This window comes from Carex rostrata, chromosome 27 (genome assembly GCF_964058835.1).
Source record: "Carex rostrata chromosome 27, lpCarRost1.2, whole genome shotgun sequence".
NCBI lineage: Eukaryota > Viridiplantae > Streptophyta > Magnoliopsida > Poales > Cyperaceae > Carex > Carex rostrata.
Genome location: NC_135944.1, coordinates 178,977 through 186,014, shown reverse-complemented (window position 1 = coordinate 186,014; position 7,038 = coordinate 178,977).

Genomic DNA, 7,038 nt, shown 5'->3' with positions numbered 1-7,038 from the left:
CTCGCTCATTTATCCGCTCACTTAAACTTGTTCATTAACAACTCGCTCATTTATTAAATGAGCGAGCATGAGTATGTCCCAACTCGCTCATAACTCGCTCATTTAAAATTTGTCACATCTAATCCCGCCGCCACATATATTCATAGTTTATACATTTATTTATTTTTTTAAACAGACGCCTCAAAACAATGTGCTGTTGTTAGTTTATGTTTTTGGATTTATGTTGGATTTTTATTAGTGCTGCTTTAGTTTTTGTTGATTGTTGTTTGTTGATGCTATTGTTAGTTTATGTTGTTATTATTCTATTTTTGTAATACCGTTGATTTTTTGTTATTATTCAATTTAATTGAATTATGACAATTTATTCAATTTTAGTACTCATAACTCGTGAGCCGCTCATAACTCGCTCATTTAAAACCCACTCATTTCCGACTCGCTCATTTATTCGCTCGCTTGAACTCGCTCATTTAACAACTCGCTCATTTATCAAATGAGCGAGCACGAGCATACCCTAACTCGCTCATGCTCGCTCATTACTCACCCCTGGTCACCTGTGACTCCTTAATTTTTTTTTAAATTTTAATAACTCAAAATTTAAAATATAAAAGTTAAAATAAAACTGTTTAAATGTGATTTATGTTATTTTCTTTAAAAATTATCACATTTTAATTTTATTTTTATGTGAATCAATAATTTTAAAAATCAATGTCTAGAAATGATCCACATTAGTAAGTTTTTAACAAGCTCTTGATGATAGGGGTGTCAATGGCACCCTTTTATCTGTTTACCCGACCTGTACAGTATTCGATAAAACGAGTGTGGGTATGATTTTTTTTCCGTAAATTTATTGGAACGGATACGGGTAAAGATTTTTTTTCTATTATCAAAATGGATAAGGGTACAGGTAAAGCCTATTTCGTACTTGTTACCCGATCGGATAATTATATAAAAAAAATTATATATATTATATATATTATATATCTTAATGAGCATTGAATTATTATTCATCTCCAACAGTCCAACTGGCAACTATTCTAGATCTTAGAAAACAAAATTTTTTAAATTTTTTAATTTGAACAATTGACCATTTATGTAACTGTGTTAAACATAATTCACAATTAAAGCACTTGAACAATTGATCATCTTGCTTTTATTTGCATGCTTGATTTTTTTTTAATTAAAGAACAGAGATATTTGTGTTTTGATAAAATAAAAATTTAGTTGAAATTAATTTTCATATTAGTAATTTGATTATATATGTGACAAATAAATGTGTCTTAGTATTTTATTTAATAAATAATAAAAATAATTATTATACAAGTATTAACCGTTATTTATCCGACAACTACAACGGATAAGGGTAGGGCACGGGTAAAACAATTTGTAACGGGTAAGGGTAGGGTACAGGTAAGGATAATTTGTGATGGGTACGGGTATGAAAATGCTTCCACCCGACCCTTACCGTACCCGTTGACACCCTTAGTTGATGACAACCCAAATAAAATTGAAATGTTATAATTTTTTACACGTGCATAGATAAAATGATGTAGATCATATCCAACGGTTTTATTTTGACTTTTAAGTTTTAAATTTTGAATTATTAAAGTTTTAAAAAATTGAGGCATGGTGGAGGCACAAAAAATGGAGGCATTTGAATCCTCCTCATCCCAGATAAGCTAATTTTGCAATTACGATATATTTATTGGGTATGGATCTAAAATGTCTGAAACGAAACAATATATAATAGTTGGGGTATTATTTTTCATAAGCAGTAGGTTACAAACTGATTATGATTTAATCAAGGGACTTGTTTGTAAATTAGAACTATCTATAATTCATAGAGGGACTGTTTGTGGTCCAAGTTTGAATTTTGTTCCTCTCTCCTTATTACTTTGAAAATTAAAATACGCCTTCCTAGTAATTCAATTTCAATGTATTGATAAGTTTTGCGAACTAACAATTAAAATTTGAGAAATATCCCAATACCCAAATCCCCAACTGGCCATGAATTTTATAATTAAGACTCAATAAATTTCTTTCTTCATATATTTATTAGAATCGTACTTTTTAAATTTGATTTTAGTTAGTAATTTAACTAAAAAAATTGCACATCAGTATTTACAATTAATAAATGTAAGAATCTGAAGAAAAAAACTGCAAAGATATTAATATATATAGTCTCAAATTGAATTATAATGAATTATGAGGATAGAGATAGTTTCCAATTAATTAAGAAATAATTGTTAAATTTACTGATGTGCTAGAAAAAATCATATTTTATAATGGTGAAAATGAAGGTATTATTTGACTTGTGATCTCTTAGACCTTAAGTTGAGTGTCACCGTCATAGTAGACTAGTAGTTCATTCAATTTTTGTATATTTCATGTCACTATTACTGCGCACTAAATGCTAACTATTTAGTTTGAAATTTGAGTATGTTCACATTTACATTTAGCCATGTCAAACTGGAAAAGGTATATTCTGTTATCCAGCTCAAATTTAATTTAGAGAAATAACTCTCAACAAATTTGTAGGACTTTCGGCTTACCACAATATTTAGGCTACTTTAATCGAAAAAAAAAAAGTTAGTTTAAATGCATGTTTGCAGAAAAATATATTGTAATGATATAATTCTTACACGTCATCACAGGATGAGCTATTTCATTAAATTTATGATAGAATTCAGGGTAAACATTTTAACGGAACAATTTTTAATTCATACAGTGCACGAGTTATATACATTAATATTTTTATTTTTATTATCTATAGGCTGCATGAATTAAAAGTTCCTTTTGTCAAATTTTTCATTCAAGTACTGATTAGTTCTCATAGTATTTTTTTTTTCTTTGTATAAAATGTCAGTTCTTTGTAAACCAAATTAAATTAATTTATGGATACTTTGTAAACTCACCAGTAAGGCTGTCGATGGGTACGATACATGTAAGGTGAAAGCATTTTTATACCCATATTCACTAAGAATAACCTTATTCATATCCTACCCTTACTTATTAAAATTTGACCTTACCCTACCCTACTCTACCCTTACCCATTAAATTATTGGGTAACGAAACGGTAGCGGATGAATAACGAATAATACTACTATAATAATTAGTTTTATTATATTTTACAAATAGAACATTAAAACTCATTTATTGCTCACATATGCAATAATATTACTAATAAAAAATAAAAATAAATATGCAATCAATTTCAACTAAATTGTATTTTTTTATAACACGAGAATTCAAAACAAAAATATATCTTTCAACAAATTTAATTAGATAATTAAAGAACAGGACATACAAATAAAAATAATATATTTAATATTTTTCTTACAACAATAAAAACAATACACTAAATAACAAAAGAACTCACTAATTATTGCTCAAACATTATCATATTATTATATTTTATATAATTACCCTATAGGGTAACGGGTACGAAATAGCATTTACCCGTACCCTTACCCGTTTAGCTAACGAAAAAAAATTCTTACCCATACCCATACCCAATAAGCTAACGAAAAAAAAAAATTACTCATACTCGCCTTATCAAATATGGTACGAATCAGATAAATGACTAAAAGAGTATCATTGACACCCCTACCACCAGTGAGATATTTTTACACAGTTTGAATTGTCTAATCTCAAATTATTTATTGGTAAGAATAGTAAATATTATTAAAAAAAAAAAAGTAGCAAGATTGATAAAAAAAAATTTCTGTATTTCAGCAAAATTCATGCCATCAAAAATCCCAAAATAGAGACTGCGGCTGAAATCCTCCGGTGCTATGAAGGAAAGCAACTCCATGGACAACAAATAAACATATATACAGAGTTAGGCTAGGGTGCTATGGATAGCATAGTGGCCTCTATGCTATGGCTCAATATTCGAGTTTTCAAAATCCAAACGGTCGATCCGAACCGTTCATCTTATTCTCCATATTAATATCTGCTTGGAGACCAAATTTTACATTTTTCTGAATTTTTTTACTATTTATTAAGTATTTTACAAAATTGTTGATCCAACGGTGGCTGCACAAAACAGTAAAACCGTTGGATTAGCGATTTTCAAAGTGACTTAATAAATAGTAAAAAAATTCAGAAAATTATAAAATTTGATCTCCAAGCAGATATTAATATGGAGAATAAGATGAACGGTTCAGATCGACCGTTTGAATTTTGAAAACTCGAATATTGAGTCGTAGCATAGAGGCCACTATGCTATCCATAGCAACCCAGCCTAACTCCATATATACAAGCTCAACCTTAGAGAACTTGTAAATTTTATTTGAAGACATAAATAGAGAGCGGAACGTGCCGAATTTTTTATTAATAGAAATTAAATAAATTAAATATTTAAAAACAACAATACTGTTGAGTTTTATCGAAAACTAAGTAGACCGGGTTGCCTAAACCCGTCCCACCGGACGGATCCAAATACCCCGTCCCGGTTAATCCTAATACCCTTTGCCGTAATAAAAAAAAAAAAAAAAAAAAAAAAAAAAGACACCCGGACGGATTTAGAAGACCCGTCCCGGAAAAAAAAAAAAAAAAAAAGGAAAAATGCGGACGGGTTAAGGCGTCCCGTCCAGACGCAAAAAAAAAAAAAAAAATTAACCCGGACGGGTTAAGAGACCCCGTCCTGTCCCCAGCGCGTAAAAACCCCCTCCTTCCCTTTCGCTTTCGCTTTGCTCTCCTCACCCCGCTGCTCTGCCTTTTCCTTCTGTCGGACCCAGCCAGCAGCGACGCAAACCGCAAGAACTGTCGGACCAAACTGGACGAGGCTCAAGGACGGACTAACACAATCCGTCCGGATTTCACCTTGGTGGCTGCTGTGCTTCTCCATTCCTCAATTCCTCATTGAAGGTTTGTTTTTTTTTTATATATAACTAAAATAAATTAGTGTTAAAATCTGTTAATTAATAATAATTTATATTTTGATTTGTTATCAAATTATGAATTATAGTAAATTTTATTAATTTGTTAATTGCATTTTAAAAAAACTAATAAATTAGGGTTTTAGAATTTGGAAAAATTGATTTATTTTTAAACTCATTTGATATGGTATAAATTAATTTAGTTTAAATTAGTTCATAGCATAGAATTAAGAGTGTTGATTAGGGTTGTTCAAATGGTAAAAATTTAAAATCGAAATAGATGAACCGATTGAACTTTCATATAATATGAATTTGATCGGAACCACCCCGGTTTATTTGTTAATATCCCGGTTTATGAACACCCCTAGTGTTGATAGCATTATTTTAATTATTCTTGAGATTAACTATCTACTCTCAATTATTAGTTGCAATTTATTAGATATGAATAATTCATAGGATTATTTGGACAATATTCTAGGCTAAAAGTTCATAGTTCATTAATTTTAGATTTTTTGGTAATACAAGTAATTTAGGTAATGTAGGTACTTATTTTTCTAATCTATTATGAAAATAAATTGAATTAATTAGATTTCATTTTATTAGTTTGGTAAGTGTATTTTGCAAGAAGTGATAAATTAGATAATTTATTCAACTCGTATTTTATTTATTTCTCAATTTATTTATTCTTGTGAGTTTTAGAGTTCATAGGTAATTGCTTAATTTAGTAATTTATTTAATAATGTTAGTGGTTAGTAAATTTAGATTGTTATTATTTTTTTTTAAATATCATGCATGCAGAATGTCAATTAGTCGTGATTCGGGTGGCCCTTCACATGCTGCAGCTGCACATGATGATTTTGGTCTTGAATCGGCATGGTCAGCAAATAATTTTAGCAAATTATTATGGATGCCGCATGACCAACATAAGGTCTCACGAATCCATGATGTTGTAAGTTACTCCATGAATCATATAAATTTTTTTTTTATAGAATGATATAACTATTTGAATTACAATATTTTACTTTAATTAAATTGTATGACATTGACAGGATTACAGAGATGTAGGAGTGGACCCTCGAGGTATCTGGACTAAGATTAAGTACAACGACCTTTGCAAACCATTCTTGCTTAGTCTCGGTTTGTATCAGGTTTCTCAAATGGCTCACATAAAGATTGACCCATCACTCCTCGCTGGTCTCGTGGAGCGATGGAGACCAGAGACCCACAGTTTTCATCTTCCCGTGGGAGAGATGACAATTACGCTACAGGATGTTTCTTGTCTCTGGGCGCTGCCGATCGTAGGGTTACCGGTGACAGGTCCTTCAGACCGTACTTGGTCTATCTTAGTGGATCGACTTCTTGGAAATGGAACCGCAAGTGCGGTGCTTAAAAAGAAAAAGAGATCGGGGCCAGACGAAACGCAAGAGGTTCGAACAATTTCTGGGTATGCTATAAGTTTGAAGGAGTTGCGTATTCGATTTGCTGCAATGCCAAATACGAACCCGGGTGAGCCGACAGAGGAGCAGATACGGCAGTACACAAGGGCGTATGTACTCGATTTGTTCGGGTCTATGTTTTTTGCTGATTCGTCGGGAGATTCGGTTCCGGCAATGTATTTGCAATTTCTAGAAAATCTTGATTCCCCGGAACAGTACAACTGGGGTGGGGCTGTTCTAGCTTATCTCTACAGAAGCCTTTGTGTTGCGGTTCAGCGTAAAACAAAGCTTATGTCAGGGCCAACTGTGCTTCTACAACATTGGTGTTGGTCTCGTTTACCGACCGGCCGTCCTCGTCCCTTAAATGATTGGAGTCCAAATTGGTCCAATCCAAATGAGCAAGAGTGTCCAGCATTCGGAGATAAGTGGTGTTGTCTCCATGATTATCGCCAAGGTCACAATCGGAGTGGAGTTAGTTACTTCCGCAACGAACTGCAGAAGCTCGAAGATTACATGGTAAATTGGGAGCCCTACAACGCATTGTTAAATCAGATACCGTGTAAGCTGCCATCACGAGTTAATGCCGAAAGGGGTGTATGGCTAGCTCGTGTGCCACTTGTGCACTTTTGGATAATTGAGCATTATTATCCAGATCGTGTGATGAGGCAATTTGGGTATGCACAGCCGCTCCCGCCACCACTGCCGCTCCCCGAGGATGAGGT